Source organism: Orycteropus afer, unplaced genomic scaffold (assembly GCF_000298275.1).
Source record: "Orycteropus afer afer isolate SDZICR_OR568_19922 unplaced genomic scaffold, OryAfe1.0 scaffold00151, whole genome shotgun sequence".
NCBI lineage: Eukaryota > Metazoa > Chordata > Mammalia > Tubulidentata > Orycteropodidae > Orycteropus > Orycteropus afer.
This window is the reverse complement of record NW_006921738.1, coordinates 750,144-770,474: the sequence shown is the minus strand read 5'-3', so window position 1 is coordinate 770,474 and position 20,331 is coordinate 750,144.

Sequence of the window (20,331 nt, the reverse complement as noted above, 5' to 3'; positions counted from 1 at the left end):
AGGGCTGCTTATGCACAGGGAGACAGCTCAGGGCGCAGAAGAGTATGGAGGGATGGACACTGGGAAGAGGTAACTATGGGGAGGAAGTGGGATGGGAGCTGTTGCATTGTATATTTTGGTCAATGACATGAGACAAAGTATATTATGTGAACTGCTGTATGAAAAGTGAATTTACTCTGTAAATCTATCTTCACCCAAATCAAAATAAAATTTAAAAAAAATTGGACAAAATATTTAAAAAGTTACTTCATCAAAGATGACATCCTTGTGTCATATAAACTTGTGAAAACATGCTCAACTTAGCACTAGTCTTTAGGGAAAAACAAATTAAAACCAAAATGAGATACAAGGATGCATCTACTGGAATGATTAAAATAAAAATATTAATAATAAATAATAATCATAATAATAAAGACACTACAAAGTGCTGTGATAATGCAGAGCAACTGTAATCCTGACATGTTTCTGGTGATAATGTAAAATAGATACTTTGGAAAATATTTTGGCACCTTCTCATCATCTTAAACATATATTTATCATATAATTCTATAATCCCACTCCCAGCTATTTACTAAAGAGAAAGAAAACATTTTACACCTGTGTGTAAAATGTTTACTGCTCTTTTATTTATAATAACCAAAAACTGAAAGCAACCCAAGTACATATCAATTGAGGAACTCTGGTGGCATAGCAAGTAAGGCATTTGGCTGCTAACCAGAAGGTCAGTGGTTCAAACTCACCAGCTGCTCCATGGGAGGAAGATGAGGCAATTTAGTTCCATAAAGATGCATAAGCTTGGAAACACAATGGGGGTCGCTATGAGTAGGAATCAACTTGATGTTAGTGGGACTGGTTTTTGGGTTTACCCATCAATTGGGGAATGGTTAAATAAATTTCAGTATATATATATATATATATATATATATATATATAATGAAATACTACTCAGCAACAAAAAAGAACAAAATACTGCTGTATACTGCATTTGAAATACGGTGTTAGCAAAAAATATTGAATATACCACAGGCTGCAGAAGAATGAACAAATCAGCTTAGAAGAAGTATTAGTAGAATGCTACTTAGATAACATCATCAGGAAAGACCAATCATTGGGATAGGTCACAATGTGTCAGACATGACTCAACAGTACCTAACAACAACTTCTACACATAAACTCCGAAGAGGATCCAAAGCATTCTCTTAAATGAAAGAAAGTAGATCCATAAGGTGACATACTTTATTTATGTGACATCTTGAAATGGTAAAACTGCAATAATTAAAATCAGCTAGTGGTTTCCAGGCACTGGGTGTAGAAAGACAGAACTCACTACAAAGGGGCACAAGAGGATTTTTCTTAGATAATGTAAATGTTGTACATCTTGATTGTTGGGGTGATTTGACAATTAAATACTTTGTCGAAAATCATTGGAGGATAAACAGGAAAAGGGTGCATTTTGGAAATTTTTGTTGTTATGTTTATGGTATCTCTGACTTAAAAAGAAAAATCTTAAAACCTGACTTTAAAAGAAAAAAGACCCAGAGGAAGAAAAAGCTGTGAATATTTATGGAACTACATACATATTTTTAATTTTCTCTATATTTACTCTTTGCATTCCAACAGGCCATCACCAGAATATAAAGCTGGATCAAGTTTGGGAATTGGAGGAGGTTTTAATGTGAAATTATAGCACAAAATCTACTCTGCTCTTGACCAAAACTTCATCTGTAGGATGGTGGTAAGAACAGAGTTGTTGGATTACATTCTAGAATGATTCATGGATAGCTATGGAGCTGAGCAGCCTAAGTCTTACCTAATCAGTTCTGCCATTTTACTAATGCCATGGCCATCCTATGTTAAAATGAATACAGAGTACTAGTAATGAGAAAGGAGCTCTGGTAGCATAGTGCCTAAAGCACTTGACTGCTAACCAAAAGGCGGGCAGTTCAAACCCACCAGCCACTCCTTGGAAGGAAGGTTGGGCAATCTACTTCCATAGTGATACTGCCTTGGAAACCCAAGGAGGGGTTGCTATGAGTCGGGTCCGAGTCAACGGCACATAACAACAACAATGGCAACAGTAATGAGAAGGGAGGTGTCATGGCATAGTGCCTGTTCTCGTTACCTAGTGCCCCCTGACAAGAATATACCACGAATGGGATGGCTAGAACAAACAGGAGTTTATATTCTCTTACTGTTCGGGAGGCTAAAAGTCTGAGTTCAAAGTGCCAGGCTCTAGGGACTGGGTGAAAACCCCTCTACCTTGAGGTCCAGCTCCTTCTCCCAGCCCACTGGAGCTAGAGGTATTTCTTCACTCAGATAGCTTCTGGCTGCTGAGGCTGACAAGCCCAAGGTTGACAAGTAAAAAGCCACAGTCCCCATGTTACCAAACCAAATGGCAGGCCATTAACTTAAGTCCATTGTAAGTCCCAAGGTCAGCAGAGCACGGCAGGCTGCTGAACAATGACACAGCTATGTGCAGGGTCCAAGCTTGCCAGAAGCTAGAGACTATATCCCCAAGGCTTCTCGTTATATACAGGAAGCAGACTACATCCCAAAGGCAGCTACTTAGCTGCTTGTGGAAGATCCCACCATGGAGCTGATTGCCAGTCTCATCATGGGGAACAACTATCACCAGCTTCCCATCCACTCAACCGGGTCCAGCCAAGTTGACATACAAATTTAACTACCACAGTGCCTAAGGCATTTGACTGCTAACCAGAAGTCTGGTAGTTCAAATCCACCAGCCACTTCTCAGAAGGAAGTTGGACCCTCTACTTCCATAGTGATACTGCCTTAGAAACCTAAGGAGGGGTTGCTATGAGTCAGATCTGCCTGGACAGCAGTGAGTTTTAGTTGGAGTAATGAAAAAATTGAATCTTGAGTAAAAGTTACAGTTGTGATATTTGTTGTGCAAACTAGAGTTGGGTTTGTTACTCTTTTTAAGCCTAGATTTCTCTCATCCATAAAATTGGGATATTAAAATCCACCCCAAAACATTGTCTAAGAAGCAAGATAAAGCACGTGGAAGCATTTTGCAAGCCCCACAATTCTATTCAAATACTGTTATTAGTAGTCTGAAAGTTGCCCCTACAGAGTCCTGGAATCATTCTATGTTCAACATTAGTCAGAACTAGATTATTGTGTGAGTTTTTAATAGTTTTACAATGATGAAAAGAATCTGATGAATAATAAAAAATGAATCAAAGGATGGAGAAGAAGCACTATGAAAAGAGGTCAAAGAAGTGGGAGGAAGTTAGTATGAAAGGAAAAAATAATGGAATTGGTTCCATCACTGTTTTCATATGGAGAAGAGAGGTCAGTTGTTAGTCATCAGCTAAAGAACCATAAACAAAATGGAATGGGCACAAATTGAGAAATGATAGCAAGCATAATAGAACACAAAGTACAAAAACGTCTTGATTATAAGGGCAATTAAATTCTGGAACAGCCTTCAAAAGAAAGCTTTAATTTCCTTTAGGTGGGTTAGATAATAATCAGTAAAATAATTTAGAATTCATATACACAGCAAGTGGCTGGCCCAGGCCACTTCTGAGGTGGCACCTACTGGTCTGTTTTGACAGTGAACAAATGTTGTTCTTTGTCTGTTAAAGGTAACCAGGCAGGGCTGTCCGAGAGCTCCAGTTTGCCTCATTTTCAAGGTTGTTTCTCATGATCTGCTCTGTGAAATACTTCTATCAGGATTACCCTGGTTACTCATGAAAAATAATAGATTACTAGATGTCACCTCAACCTGAGAGTTAGACACAATGTCTAAATGTAATAAGCACCTAAGGTCGTCTGGTGGCATAGTCATTAAAGCACTTGGCTCCCAACCAAAAGGTTGGTGGTTTGACCCTCATCTTCAGGAGGAAGATGAGGTAGTCTGTTTCTGTAAAGATTTACAGCCTTGAAAACCCTATGGGGTAGTGCTCCTCTGTCCCATATTGTAGCAATGAGTCAAAATCAACTCCATGGAAATGTTTTTGTTGTTATTGTTGTTGTTAAGGTGATTTTGTTGCACAACAAAGAATGAGGACCACTGTTTTAAATAAAATAACTCATCAATCTGAGACATCAATGCAATCCTATAAAATTACATGTGTTAAATTTTCAGTTTCCCAGACAAACGTTGCATGGATTCTGTAGCTCATATTTAATTTAGTTAACCTTCATCATAGCTTAATTTCTAATAACATTTTTATATAATTTTATGAACAACTAATAAATATTGTTTATTTGTCATTTAACTATTTTAAAGAAATGAATAAGTAACCCACCACCACCACCACCATCACCATTAAACACATACTTTCCACAGATATTTGCTTGGCTTTCCTGAAAGTGAGTGGGAAGAAGAGGGTTGGTAAAAATATTTAGTAACTATACAATAAGATTAAGGACACTTTTCACACAATGGTTAAGTACTCGGCTGCAAAACAGATTGACAGCTCAAACCCACCCAGTGGCTCCTTGGGAGAAAGAGCTGGTGATCTGCTCCTGTGAAGATTATAGCCTATAAAACCCTATGGGGCTGTTCTACTCTGTCGCTTGGGTCTCTATGAGTCACAAATCAGCTCAACAACACCTCACAACGGCAACAATACGATAAGATTATTAAAAGGATATAAGGTCAATTTTTTTAAAGTAGGACTAACTTGATATAGCAAACTATCAATAAAACTATGAGAACTTACATCATTAAATGCTACATTCAAAATTTATTTGATTTACTACTGGAAAATTTTACTATAGATATCTCTCTGATTTCATACAGAACTTATCAAACTTACAAATGAATATACTTGTTATATATTTATTTTATTGAATATTTTCAATACTCTTTTTCAGAAATAAATTTCTTGTGAATGTGCAAGAATACTGTACAGTAAGACAAAGGTATAAAAAAACAAAAAAGAAGTAGTGATTGTCAGTCAAGAAGAGAAGCAATAATTATACCTGGTGATACGAGCCCTACCAGGGGCATGGGAGGTGGGATGGAAGGGAAGCAACCAGAAGGCTCCAGAACTCGGGCTGAGCAGTGCTGCTGTAGGTGAAGAGAGCCTGGGTTAGGCCAGCCTACCAGACCCAAAAGAAAAAAAAAGTATAATCTGGTTGAAACAAGTATCTAAAGCTACAATAAATTTATATTTCTGGATAAAATAAATATCTCAAGCTAAAATGAATTTTTATTCTTAGAAGATATAAAGCTGATAAGCTAAAAGAATTGAGACTGCCCCTTGTCTGACTGCTTTGAAAAACATAAAGCATGAGAAGTCTTTTTTTTTTTTTTCAATCTTGGAAACCACACATCTATATTTTATTTATTTATTTAAAACTTTATTGTGGTGAAAACATATGCAACAAGACATTTGCCAAGAAAACAACTTCCACATTTACAGCTCAGGGATATTGATGACTTTTTTCATATTGTGCCACCATTGTTGCTATCCTTTTCCAAAATATTCTACCACCAATAGCATAAACTTAATTCCCCTCAAACAAAAGCTTCCTCTTTCTCCCTCCCTCCTACCCCTGGTAACCACTAATAATCTTTGGTTTCTATGTATATGTATATATGTGTGTGTAGTGTGTGTGTGTATACATACACACATATACACATATATGTGTGTGTGTATGTGTATATATATATATATATATATATATATATATATATATATATTTTTTTTTTTTTTTTTTTAACCTATCTTGGAATTTTCCATCTCCTTCTCTCCTATCCCTGGTACCAGACAAAGAAAGTTTCCTTCCATATATGAACTTTTCCTTGACTATTTAAAATAGTGGACTAATACAATATTTGTCCTTCTGTAACTGACTTACTTCACTGAGCATAATGTCTTCCAAGTTCATCCATGTTATATGGTGTTTTGCAGATTCTACATTATTCTTTAGAGTTGCATAGTATTCCATTGTATGTATGTATCATAATCTGTTTATCCATTCTTTGGTTGATGGGCACATAAGTTGTTTACTTCTTGTTGCTATTGTTCATTGAATAGTGCTTCAATGAACATGTTGTTGTTGTTCTGTGTCGTCGAGTCAGACCCGATTCATAGAGACCCCTCCTTTGGTTTCCAAGGCAGTATCACTACGAAAGTAGATTGCCCAACCTTCCTTCTGAGGAGTGGCTGGTGGGTTTGAACTGCCATCCTTCTGGTTAGCAGTCAAGTTCCTTAAGCACTATGCTACCAGAGCTCCCTCAATGAGCATAGGTGTGCATACATATGTATTATGTCCTTCTTGTCACATCCTTAGGATACATATCTAGTAATGGGGTTGCTGGATCAAATGGTATTTCTATTTCCAACTTTTTAAGAAACATGATAAGTCTTTATGTCTGATTTAATATCTTTGGGTAAAAGAGAACCAAATGGTGATGGATGGGAGACATGCTAAAAACGGTGAGCTCTGGTGAAAGCCCAGTACTGCTATCACTACATTATCTCTGTTTGGTAGCCTCTGAGATCCATTCCTTATTACTCAGCCCAGGTATTTTCAAGAAATTTCACTGGACTCTGTGGGTTAAGTTAATTGCTTCTGTATCATAATCTGTCTTTGAACTCATACATAGTATGTGCCCATCTGCTTCTGTGTCAGTATCCTCAAAATCCTTGCCTTCATAGAGATAATTTTCTGAGAGGAAGACAGATGTAAAACAAAACTGAGAAGGAATACACACACACACAGCCCCTCCCATACACACATATTTATTCAAATAGTAATGAAAGCAATGGAATTTAAATAAGAGAAAGGGATAAGTGTGTATAAGAGTGTACTCTATTTCAAAAGATGGCCAAGTAATGTTTGATTAAAAATATGGCATTGAAGTAAAGACCTGAAAGACATGAAGGACTAAACATTGTGGATCTATAAGAGAGAGTATTCCAGGCTGAGGGGATGCCTTAGGGTTGTGATATGATAAGTACTTTCTAGAAACATCTAAAGTGGAAAGAGCCAAAGATCAGAGTAGCACTTGGACGAAGGGGTGGGTAAGGTACTTGACTGCTAACCAGAAGTCTGGCGGTTCAAACCCACCAGCCACTCATCGGAAGGAAGATGGAGCAATCTACTTCCCTAATGATATTGCCTCAGAAACCCAAGGAGGGGTCGCTATGAGTCAGGTCTGAGTAGACGGCACATAACAACAACAACATCTTTCTCTACTAGACCTTCAGTTGCTTGAGTATGGATATTTTAGTTCTATCTTTAATTAATACAAAAAGTGGAATACTTTTTTGCACAAATTAAGCACTCAATGTATATCTGTTAGATAAATGACTGCCTTGTTGAAAGGAGTAAAAATGTAAATACATAAATAAACAATGAAGGTCTTTAGTAGAGTGAGAATCTGTCAGTTGGTTTGCTTGATTGAGAATTGTAGAGTTTGAGATGGCTTTTAGCACTGCAAGATCAAGGCTTGTTGTAGTTAAGGTTGTGTGTCAACTTGGCTAGGCCTGGTTGAGTGGCTGGGCAGCTGGATGTAGTTATTTCTTGTGGTGAGTCTGGTAATAAAGGCCACGGTGGAATCTTTTGGAGCAGCTGAGTGGCTGCTTTAGGGATGTGGTCTGCTTCCCATATATAAGAAACAACTTTGGGAATGGTCTCTAGCCTTTTGGCATGCTTGAACCCTGTATGTAGCCAAGTCGTTGTTCAACAGCCTGCCATGTCCTGCTAATCTTGGTACTTCATCTGGACTTGGATTAAAGACATGGCATGTTGTTTGGTAACATTGGGACTGTGCCTTTTCACTTGTCAACTTTGGCCTTGTCAGCCTCAGCAGCCAGCAGCTGTCTGAGTGAAGAAAACCTCCAGCTTCAGTTGGTCAGGAGCAGGAGGCAGAGCTGAAGCCCAAGGTTGAGGGGCCTAGAGCCTGGCACTTTGAACTCGGACTTAAAGCCTCCAAACTGTAAGAAAATAAACTTCTATCTGTTAAATCCATCCCATTTGTGGTATATTTCTGTCAGAATGGCACTAGGTAACCAAAACAAGGCTCATATATGGCCACAAGGGTCTTATTATTCTCCCTTTCCTCCCACCTCTGTCTTATTTCTTGTATTGGATACTGTGAATAGATCCAGCTTACATACATAATTCTAGATTCAAGGCTACAGAGAAAGTTGTAAATGAAGAATGAGCAGAGTGAAAAGAGAGAAAAAATTAGTTCATTTTCACCTTCATTAACTAAAGTGGGTCTTGGTCATGCATGATGCAGTGAATTACATAATATGCCGTCTCTAGTCATGGTCTTTGTAACTTCTACCAAATGACTGGGTAGGACTATGCAAATGAAGTGCTTGTGGTTTACTAAGGGGATTGGATAGTTTGCTAATAATGTAAATAAAGGACATAGCATGCTTGTGGGGCTGGGCCATGCAAATAAGATGCATGGAACTCTGATGTGGGGATTGTTCAATTTTGTTATCCCATTAGGCTTAGAATGAGATATTTGAGAAGTAGAAAAGGGTGGTCTGACTACCATGAAGAAGAAGAGATGGAAGTAGAATGCATTCTTTGAACCCTCGGTTCCTGCTCTGGGAACTTCTTTGACCCAGAAGAAAAAGAGAGCTGTAGCACTGGAGAGAAAACCAGAAAGCAAGAAATGGTGACAGAGAAGCAGCAGCAGCAGAGGAAGCAAAGCCAGAAGACCAGCAGGAAAGGCACAGTGGGTTTCCAGACACACAGAGCAAGAAAGCTGAGCACCTTTGGGCAGGAGGCTCACTGATAGATTGGGGTGCCTCCAGTCACTTGGCAGAGCTAAGTTTGCTGACCCACAGAGCTAGAACTGAGTGCCTTTGGGCCAAGGCTCATTGGCAGGCTGTAGATCCTTTGCGCACTTATCAGCAGAGCTGAAAAAGCTTTGTAACACTTGCCTGAGCAGGGCTGTGCCAAGGGATTGTGGGGCCTGAGAGGCCAAGTGCCAGAGAGAGATGTGGCTAAAATAGGTTATCCTGATTGAAAAACTATATCCTGAGTCGTTTCTGATCCTGAATTATAACCTATTACTTCCCTAATAAATTCCATAATTGTAAGTATTGTCTGTGAATTTTGTGTTGCCATTGTAATGAATCAAACCAGCAGAGAAGTGAGTAGTGCTGTTGGAAGGACAATTGGTGTCAGAACTGGTAAAACATTTGAAGACAGGAGGTATGTCAGACCTCTGCCTCATAGGAACCAGCTTTGGGGTGATGCTGCTCCTCATGATCCTCCTCCCCCATAGTGAAGTTAGAGAAGGTCAGATGTTTCCCCTATGCCATTTTTATATCATGATTAATATTGGCCCAAGATGGGTGAAACAACCAGTAAAGCAAGGAAGAGGGATATGCTAACTAACTACTTGAGGAATTAGGGATCACTTCTCAAACTAATTCTCCAAGGAAATTCAATTCATATTTCATAAGAAGAAAGAATAGGTTTAGAGCAGTAAAATAACAGATGTTACCCCGAAAAGAAAAATTTAAAATATCTTAAATCTGTGGCTCTCAGTTTTATCTCCTCTGCAGTCAGATACTGTGAAGTGACAGAGAACATTTTGGTCTTCTCCACCAGTTCCAAGTGAATTTTAACACCTATGGTAGCATATCCCAGTGGTTAATTGAGCAATTATTGCAATAGTAATATACATAAAGTTATAATTCTAAAATAATACATTAAACTCTTTTCTCCAAATCCAAGAACAGGTAATTATTAAAGAATTTGTTTTATTTAGTTGTTAGTACCTAACTAAAGACATATCTCCTTTGTTATTCATCAGATCTCTTTATATCATCTTTCTTTTGGACTTAGGCTAATGTTTAACTAAAATTTTAATTTATTATTAAAATCTTGCAGAGATGGATCTGGCCTGATGTATTCATTATCTATTGCTCCATTAAAAATTAGTGGTTTAAGACAACAGATATTATCTCACAATTTATGTCTTTCAGGAAGCGGAGTTAGGCTTAGCTAGATGCTTCTGGCTCATGGTCTTTCCTGGAATCATGAAGCTGCAATCAATGCATTTGCTGGGGCAGTGGTCATCTGAATGCTGTGCTGTAGGAGGATCCACAGCCAAACACATTCACAAGACTGTTGGCAGCCTCAGGTACTCACTGGTTGACCATGCACATCAGTTTCCTGCTGTCCAGGGCATTCCATAGGGCAGCTGATAACATGGCAGCTGGCATCTCCCAGAGTGAGGGCTCTGAGATAAAGAGAACAAAAGTGGGTGCCCAAGATGGAAGTCAAAGTCTCTTCATGATTTAATCTTGTTTTTTTTGTTGTTGTTAGGTGCCATCAATTCAATTTCAACTCATGGTGACCTTATATATGACAGAATGAAACATTACCCAGTCCTTCCCTGTCTTAACAATTGTTGCTACACTTGAGCCCATTTCTGCAGTAAATGTGTCGATCCATCTAGTTGAGGCTCTTCTCCTTTTTCACTGACCTTCCACTTTACCAAGCATAATGTCCTTCTTCAGGGACTGGTCCTTCCTGACAGCATGATCAAAGTACAAGAATGGCCATTCTTGCTTCTAAGGAGCATTCTGGTCTTCTTCCAAGACAGATTTGTTTCTTTTTTCTGGAAGTTTCTGATACAGTCAATATTTTTCCAACATCATAATTCAAGCAAGGGGAAATGCCAGGCAGGAAGTGGGAAGTGGCAGACAGCCAGAAGAGGTAAAGGAAGAGTCCAGGCAGAGAGCAATGTGGTTTGAAACAGCTAAGGAAAACAAACTTGTGTGTCACTTTGTTTGACTGTGTTGGCTTGTGTGTTGCTGTGAAGCTGGAGACTATGCTACCAATATTTCAAATGCCAACAGGGTTAGCCCTGGTGGACAGGTTTCAGTGGAGCTTCCAGATTAAGACAGATACAAATGAAGGAAGAGGCCTTCAAAAAATTCTCAAAAACTTAGCCATTGAAAACCTTATGAATCACAGTGAAGCATGTCTGATATATTATTGAAAAACTTTATGAATAGCCCTGAAACGTTGTCTGATAAGTGACAGAAGATGAGCCACTTAGGTTGGAAGGCACTCAAAATATGACTGGGAAAGAGCTGCCTCCTCAGAGTAGAGATGACCTTAATGATGTAGACAGAGGAGAGATTTCAGGACCTCTATTTGCTGATGTGGCATGACTCAAAATGAGAAGAAACAGCTGCAAATGTCCACTGATTATAAGAACATGGAATGTACAAAGTATGAATCTACAAAAATTGGAAGTTGTCAAAATTGAAATGGAACACATTAAGATTGATATCTTAGGCATTAGTGAAATGGATCAGTGTTGGCCATTTTGAATCAGACAAACATATGATCTACTATGCCAGGAATGAAAAATTGAAGAGGAATGGCAGGCATTCATATTCACAAAGAATGTTTCAACATTCATCCTCAAGAACAATGCTGTCAGTAATAGGTTAATATCTATACACCTGCAAGGAAGTCCAGTTAATACTACTATTATTCAAATTTACACACCAACTATCAAAGCCAAAGATGAGGAAATTGAAGATTTTACCAACTTCTGCAGTCTGAAATTGACCAAACATGCAATCAAGGTGTGCTGATTATCACTGGTGATTAGAATGCAAAAGTTGGGAACCAAGAAGAATCACTGGTAGTTGGAAAATTTGGCCTTGGTGAGAGAAATAATGCTGGAAATTGCATGATAGAGTTTTGTAAGACCAACGACTTATTCATTGCAAATACCTTTTTCAACAACACAAACAGTGGCCATACATGTGGACTTCACCAGATGGAGTACATAGGAATCAGATTCTCTACATCTGTGACAAGAGATGATGGAGAAGCTCAGTATCTTCAGCCATAACAAAGCCAGGAGCTGATTGTGGAACAGACCACCAACTGCTCATATGCAAGTTCAAGGTGAAGTTGAAGACAATTAAAACAAGTCCACAAGAGCCAAAATATGACCTTGATTATATCCCTCCTGAATTGAGAGACCATCTAAAGAACAGATTTGATGTTGAACACCAATGACCGAAAACCAGAGGAATTCTGAGATGACATCAAGAACATCATCCATAAAGAAAGCAAAAGGTCATTAAAAAGATAGGAAAGGAAGAAAAGACCAAAATGGATGTCAAAAGAGACTCTGAAACTTGCCCTTGAACAAAGAGTAGCTAAAGCAAATGGAAGAAATGACAAGATAACAGAGCTGAACACATTTCAAAAAGCAGCTCGGGAAGACAAAGTCAATTATTACAATGAAATGTGCAAAGACATGGAGTTAGAAAACCAAAAGGGCATAACATGTTGGTATTTCTCAAGCTGAAAGAACTAAAGAAAAAATTTAAGCCTCGAGTTGCAATACTGAAAGAATCTATGGGCAATATAGTGAGCTCTGGTGGCATAGTGTCTAAGCCATTTGTTGTTCGAACAGAATAAGGTGACACTGCATGGTTTAAACTCAAGAAGGGAGTGTAACAGCGTTGTATCCTTTCATCATACTTATTCAATCTGTATACTGAGCAAATAATCTGAGAAGCTGGACTATATGACTAACAACGTGGCATCAGGATTGGAGGAAGACTCCTTAACAACCTGCGATACGCAAACAACACAACTTTGCTTGCTGAAAGTGAGGACGATTTGAAGCACTTACTGATGAAGTTTGAAGACTACAGTCAGCAGTATGGATTACACCTCGATATAAAGAAAACAAGAATCCTCACAACTAGACCAATAAGCAACATCACAATAAATGGAACAAAGTTGTCAAAGACTTCATATTACTTGGTTCTACAATCAACACCAATGGAAGCAGCAGACAAGACATCAGATGATGTATTGTATTGGGCAAATCTGCTGCAGAAAACCTCTTCCAAGAGCTGAAGAGCAAAGATATCTCCTTGAAGACTAAGGTGCCCCTGACACAAACCACAATATTTTCAATTGCCTCATATGCATGTGAGAGCTGGACAATGAATAAGAAAGACTGAAGAAGAGTCAATGCTTTTTAGTTGGAGTGTTGGTGAAGAAAGCTGAAAGTACCATGCATTGCTAAAAGAACCAACAAATCTGTCCTGGAGGAAGTGCAATTGGAATGCTCCTTGGAAACAAGAATGGCCAGACTTTGTCTCACCTACTTCGGTCATGTTGTCAGAAGGGATGATTCTCTGGAGAAGGATATCATACTTGGTAAAGTGGAAAGTCAATGAAAAAGGGGAAGGCCCTGAACAAGATGGATTGACACAGTGACTGCAATGGTGGGCTCAGGTATAGCAAGGATCATGGAGCTGGCACAAGACTGGGCAGTGTTTAGTTCTGCTGTACATATGGTCCCTATGAGTCAGAGATGACTTGAGGCATCTTACAACAGCAACAACAACACCATAATTCACATGCATCAATTCTTCTTCAGCCTTCCTCATTCTTTACCCAGCTTTCATGTCCCTTACTGAAAAGGCAATGGACTGTTCAGGAGCAGCTTAGTTCTCAAAGTGACACCTCTGATCTTTAACAGTTAAATGAATTCTTTTGCAGCAGATTTGCCCAGTGCAATGTGTCCTTTGATTTCTTGACTGATGCTCTCAATAGCAGTGATTATAGATCCAAGTAAAATTAAGCCCTTGGGAACTTCAATCATTTCTCCATTTATCATGATGCTGCTTATTTGTCCAGTTCTGAGAATCTTTATTTTCTTTCTGTTGAAGTGTAATCCATTCTGTAGCTGTAGTGTTTGACCTTCGTCAGTAAATGTTCCAAGTTTTCTTCACTTTTGATAAGCAAAGTTATGTTATCTGCATATCACAGGTGTTAATAAGACTTTCTAAAGCAGTGGTGTAATGCTAAGGTATTTAACTGCTAACCAGAAGGCTGGCAGGTTCAAATCCATCAGCCACTCCTCAGAAGGAAGATTGAGCAATCTACTTCTTGTAGAGATACCAAAACGTGGGAAACCCAAGGAGGGAGGGGTCACTATGAGTTGGAATCCACTTGATGGTAGTGAGTTTGTTTGTTTGTTTTTGGTTTTAAAGTGACATATTCTATTTGTTAGAAGCAAGTTTACTAGATTCAACTCAAACTCAACAAAGAGGAATTACATAAAGATGTAAACACCAGGAGATGGTAATCATGGAAGGTCCATCTTTAAGGCTCCCTGCCACAATTTGGACATCTCATTTATCCACAAAGTAATGAACAGAAGGTGGCTTTCAGTAAAGACCTATTGATTGATTGGTGGTTCTTTAACATTAGTTACATCTCTATAGAAGAATGAAATGCTTTATCAATTTAATCTTTCTAAAATCTTAATTTCACAAAAATCCATACCTATCTTCTAAAGGCTATTGGTACTATTTAGGGAGCTCTGGTAGCATAGTGGCTAAGACACTTGCCTGCTAACCAGACAGCTGGCGGTTCAAACCCACCAGCCACTCCTTGGAAGGAAGGTTGGGCATTCCTACTTCTGTAGTGATACTGCCTCGGAAACCCAAGGAGGGGTTGCTATGAGTTGGGTTTGACTAGACAGCACATAACAACAACAACAAGTGTATTAATGGCATTAACAAACTTTGGATTTCTCCAGAGTGTTAAATTTAATTTGGATGAAAACATAGCAAACTTAGGTGACACTTCACTTTAATAAAAATATGCTAAATGATATTTCTTCTTTCTAACTGAATATCCTGATTTCTAATGGTTTAGTAGTATATTTGTTCTTTTCTTAGGTTTACTTTATCTCTAAATTTTCTAACATTTGTAAAGCTTATGCAAATATCATTGGCATTTACTTTGAGATTCTCTAGAATTCCTGCAAAATAGACTTTCTGAAATTTAACTTCATAATAAAAGTATTATCTGTACAGAAAGATGGCCCAGTGCTTATAAAATTAGACTTAGCCTGCAAGTATAATTACAAATCATAAATTTATCACTTTGCTAGATAGTGAAAAAGTCACAAGACAGAGATAATTTCATCTTCTTATTGCTTGTTTTGTACCTCAAAACTCCGTGATTGAGAAGAAAGAACACAAGTTATAGAGTGAAAAGTTGATAAATCCTGATTTTAGCACGTATTAATTGTGTGATGTTTGCAGTGCCTCTGAGACCCAGTATGCAACAAAGAATAGATACAGCTCACATAATTGTGAAGATTGTCTGAGATAAACATATTAAATGCTTAGTTAATTACCAAGTTATATAGAAGTATAATTTATTAATACTTAGTAAACGGGAAAAATAATGAAGTTGTCTAGGATTTCATTTTACTTGGGACCACTAGCAACATCCATGGAAGCTGCAGCCAAGAAATTAAACGGCATATTGTGTTGGGCAAATTTGCTGTAAAATGTTAAAAAGCGAAGACATAGCTTTGAGGATTGAGGTGACCCTAACCCAAGTAATGGTATTTTCAGTTGCTCTTTATACATGTGATAGCTGGACAATGATAAAGGAAGACTAAAGAAGAATTGATACCTTCGAATTATGGTGTTAGTAAAGAATACTGAATATACCATGACTGCCAGAAGAATGAACTAATCTGTCTCTGAAGAAGTACAGTCAGAATTGTCCTTTAGAAGTGAGTATGTTGAGAACACATGTCATGTCATCTACTTTATCTTATTATCAGGAGGTGCCAGTCCTGGGAGAAGGGTAAAGTAGAGGGTTAGTGAAAAATAGGAAGACCCTCAATTAGATGGATTGCCACATTGTCTGCAACAGTGGGTGTCAACATAGCAATGATTATAAGGAAGTCTAGGACTGGACAGTGTTTCATTCTGTTGCACACAGGGTCACTATAGCCAGAACCAACTCGATGGTACATAAAAAGAACAACAACAACCAAAGAAGACAAAAAGACATACATGTACAATGCTAATAATTTATATAGTAAGCTAAGTTTTCTGGGTGGCAAATATCTATTTCTACCATTTATTAACAGCATTCTCTCTACCAGTCTCTGTGATAAGCACATAAAAGATATGAATAACATAGAAACCCTGACATTAAAGCATTAAAATTTTATAATTGACCTTTAATATAATTACAGAAATGTTTTAATAGTCTAATATCATATTCCACCATCAACTGCTGAATTAATTGCAAATAAATTTTGTTGTAAACAAATATAACAGTTCCCAAAACCAAAAAGAATCCATATGTTTTATTTTGGGGTATTCTTTCAGATTCCAGAGCAATTTTATTTGCAAATTTTGGGGAATTCTTGGTGGAAATAACTTGATTATGATAATAAATACGGATGCTGAGAATTATGGAAATGTAAGATTGGATATTGATTGAAGAAAACTCTAACAAAAGACAGTGCTTCCTAACTCATCAAACACATAACGTTTATAATTATTTGGATAGATTCATACTATTTTGGTTCTCTAGTGCTGCTATGGGAGGTCTGATAGCATAGTGCCTAAGGCATTTGACTGCTAACCAGAGGCTGGCAGTTCAAACCCACAAGCCACTCCTCAGAAGGAAGGTTGGGCAATCTACTTCCATAGTGATACTGCCTTGGAAACTCAAGGAGGTGTCGCTATGAATCGGGTCCAACTCGATGGCAGTGTGTTTGGTTTTTGGTTTGTAGTGCTGCTGTAACAGAAATACCACAAGTAGATGACTTTAAAAAACAGAGAGTTTACAGTTTAGGAAGCTAGAAGTCTGAGTTCAAAGTGTCTGCTCTAGGGCCTGGGTGAAGACCCCTTGACCTTGAGCTTCAGCTCTGCTCTTGTTCCAGGCCCACTGGAGCTGGAGGCTTTTTCTGACTCATTCAGCTGTTGGTTGCTAAGGCTGAGGAACCCAAGAGTGAGAGTAAAATGGCACAGTCCCAAGATTAGCAAGCAACATGGCAGGCCAAGAGTTCAAGTCCAGAAATAGCCCCAATATTGACAGGCAACCTGGGAGGTGACTGATGACTAGGACAAATACAGGATCTAGATGTGCCAAGAAGCTTTGAGATCTTTCTCAAAGTGTCTCCTTATATACTGGAAGCAGGCCACATCTTGAAGGCAATTAGCTGCTCACAGCAGATTGCACCATGGAGTAGATTACATCATATTCAATCTCATCATGGGAAATAACTGCATCCAGCTGCCTAGCCATTCAAAACCATAGCCCAGCCAAGTGCACAAACTTCATTATCACAATTCCACCTCTGGTCAACTTGGTACTTATACAGATCTTCTTCATTGGATGCCCTGAGTCTCCTATCCATTCAAGTGGTGACCTCACCCTCTTGGCCTGGCAGGCCTCATTTTTCTGCCCCTTGGGCATGGCAGACCTGTCCTCTCACTTTTGGGCTGCAGATATAGCCTCATCTCACTAGGCCTCATGTACAGCAGCTCCACACTCCAGAACCAGGTGGGTGAAGATCTGACTCTTTGAAACCTAGGAGGCTATGGTAGTTCCATCCCCAGAAGCCATGGTCCTACCTTTTGAGACAGAAGCAGTTATGTTTCCTGTTTCCTTGGCCTCTCAGTTTCTGCTAATTAATGCCCAAAGGCAACCCACTCTGCCAGGAAGATTCTGGCCCAAAGGCCCTCAGCTTTCTTGTTCCATGGACTGTCAAGTCTGTGGCTCCATCTCATGCTGGTCTCTACCAATTAGATAGACTTAGCCTCTCGTACTTTGGTCATGTTGTCAGAAGGGACCACTCCTTGGAGGAGGATATGATGTTTGGTAAAGTAGAGGATCAACAAAAAAGAGGAAGACTCTCCATGAAATGGATAGACACAGTGACTGCAACAATGGACTCAAGCATAGCAAAGACTGTGAGGACGGCACAGGACCAGGTGGTGTGTCTGTTACGCATAGCGTTGCTGTGAGTAGGAGCCAACTAGAATAAACCTAACAGGGACACCATAGCCAGCTTAGTGGTAGACAACATGAATCAGACAAATTTGAGTCTAAATCTTTGTCTGCCACTTCCCTTGCTAACTGTGTTATCTCTGACAATGACTTCTTTATTGGTATAACACTCCATATCTCAGATTGTTATTAATACTTAATCAGATGAAACACACAAAAAATCCAGACCCTTATTGAGAACCAAATAAATGCTAGCTCATGCCATGATTGAGATAAACTAATGAAAGTCAGAACCACTGTTTCAGTCTTTCAGTCCGATGTTGGTTCAGTATGTTTATTTGTGCCCATATTGAATATTTTATCAGAGATAAGGCAGTCCTGGCTGACACAAAGGGGTAAGTAGTTAAGTCTCTGTTGTTGTTGTTGTTATGTGCCGTCGAGTCAAACCTGACTCATAGCGACCCCTCCTTGGGTTTCCGAGGCAGTATCACAGGAAGTAGGATTGCCCAACCTTCCTTCCGAGGAGTGGCTGGTGGGTTTGAACCGCCAGCCGTCTGGTTAGCAGGCAAGTATCTTAGCCAGTATGCTACCAGAGCTCCCAGTTAAGTCTCTACTACTAACCAAATGATTGACTGTTAGAACTCATCCAGAGACATCTTAGAAAATAAGACCTTTCTATCTGTTTCCAAAGGAACTCTGGTAGCATAGTGCCTAAGCCACTTGACTGCTAACCAGAAGGCTCGTGGTTCAAACCCACCAGCCACTCCTCGGAAGGAAGATTGGGCAATCTACTTGTGTAGTGATACTGCCTTGGAAACCCACGGAGGGGTCACTATGAGTTGGGTCCGACTTGATGGCACATAACAACAACAACAACAACAACATCTGTTTCCAAAAGGTTGCAGCCTTTGAAATTCCTATGGCCCAATTCTATCTGCAACACATAGGGTTGTTATGAGTGAGAACAGACTCATTTGCAACTGGTTTGGTTTAATTTAGGTATCAGAGATTACTTCATTACTAATTCTGAATCTTGCCAGTACCACGGGAAATTTTAAAAGCAGAATGGTTGCCCAGAAAGTATGAGTAATTTGTACTGGGACATATCTGCATCACTGGTTCATACAGTACAGATACATGAAAAATGTTATGTTATATATATATTTTTGTTTTTGTTTTTCTTATGAAAGTAATTCTATACCCCACTGCATCATGACTCACTTGATAAATTGCCATATTTATTCTTTTTCAGTAAACTGGTTTCAAGATAAATACATCACTTGACAGCTTTTCATTTCTTTACTAACTGGTTAACATTCTCATCAGCTCTCTTGAGAGTTGTGTTAGCACATTAGATATTTTGGTTTTAAATTTAAATTTTGGGTATATTTGTCCTTCATTTTGACTTTTCTAAAATGAATGTGATATTTTTCTCAAAAAGCATTTTTAAATATCCTAGTCATTTTTCACGTCAACAGTAATTTTATAATAGGAAGTTTACAAACCAGTTTACTTGGGGTCAAATTATTATTCTTTCTTATAATAGAATAAAAATATTGGTTTATTGGTTTTCATTTCACCGAAATCAATACAAAGTTAAGAAAAAAGATACTTGTTTTAAGGCAAATCCAAAATCACCAGGCATAAACAATGTTATAATTAAAACAAAATCCAAAACATTGTTAGAAAAAAATAATATGAGTAATGTTTATTAAGATTGAGGAACTCTGTTATATTATATACGAATCTTGGGGTGTGCAGTGCCTAAGATGTTTGAATGCTAACCAGATGGTTGATGGTTCAAACTGACCAGCCACTCCATGGAAGGAAGATCGGGTAATCTACTTCTATAAAGATTTACTGCCTTGGAAACCCACTGGGAGTTGCTATGAGTTGAAATCTACTTGATGGAAGTGTTATTTTTGTTTGTTTGATTGCTTTTTATTATGTTATATAAATCAATTTGGAAATAGGTATTTTCTTCTGGTTTATACTGAATTTCTAAAATGCCAAAGAAATCAAATAAATAATAACATAATGTAGAACCTTTTATTTTCCAGTTAAATGGAACTAATTCCCTAATGTGATAATGACTTGTTATTTTCTTTTGCTACGTTTTCAACATCAAAATGCCATTATTTATATAAACAATTAAAGAGAGGCAGACTTTGGACAAGTTGCTGTAGAAAACTATAAGAAGACCAAAAGTACTGCTTGGCTTCTTTCAGGATTATTGGTGACCAAACAACCTATTTAAAAGCAAAGAATAAAACAAATGAAAAAACAGACAACATGAAACAATGGCTAAATCTGCTGTTTCTGAACAAAAATATAACTGATATTATACTTAGCTGTAAAAAAAAAAAAAAAAAAATTCCAGGTCACTTTCACAGATTAATATCTCCTTATACACTGCCAACTTATTTCATTTATTTATTTATTTATTTATTTTCTTTCTTTTTTTTTTTTATTATTAGGATTTGGGTGAAGATTTACAGAGTAAATTCACTTTTCATACAGCAGTTCACATATACTTTGTCTCATGTC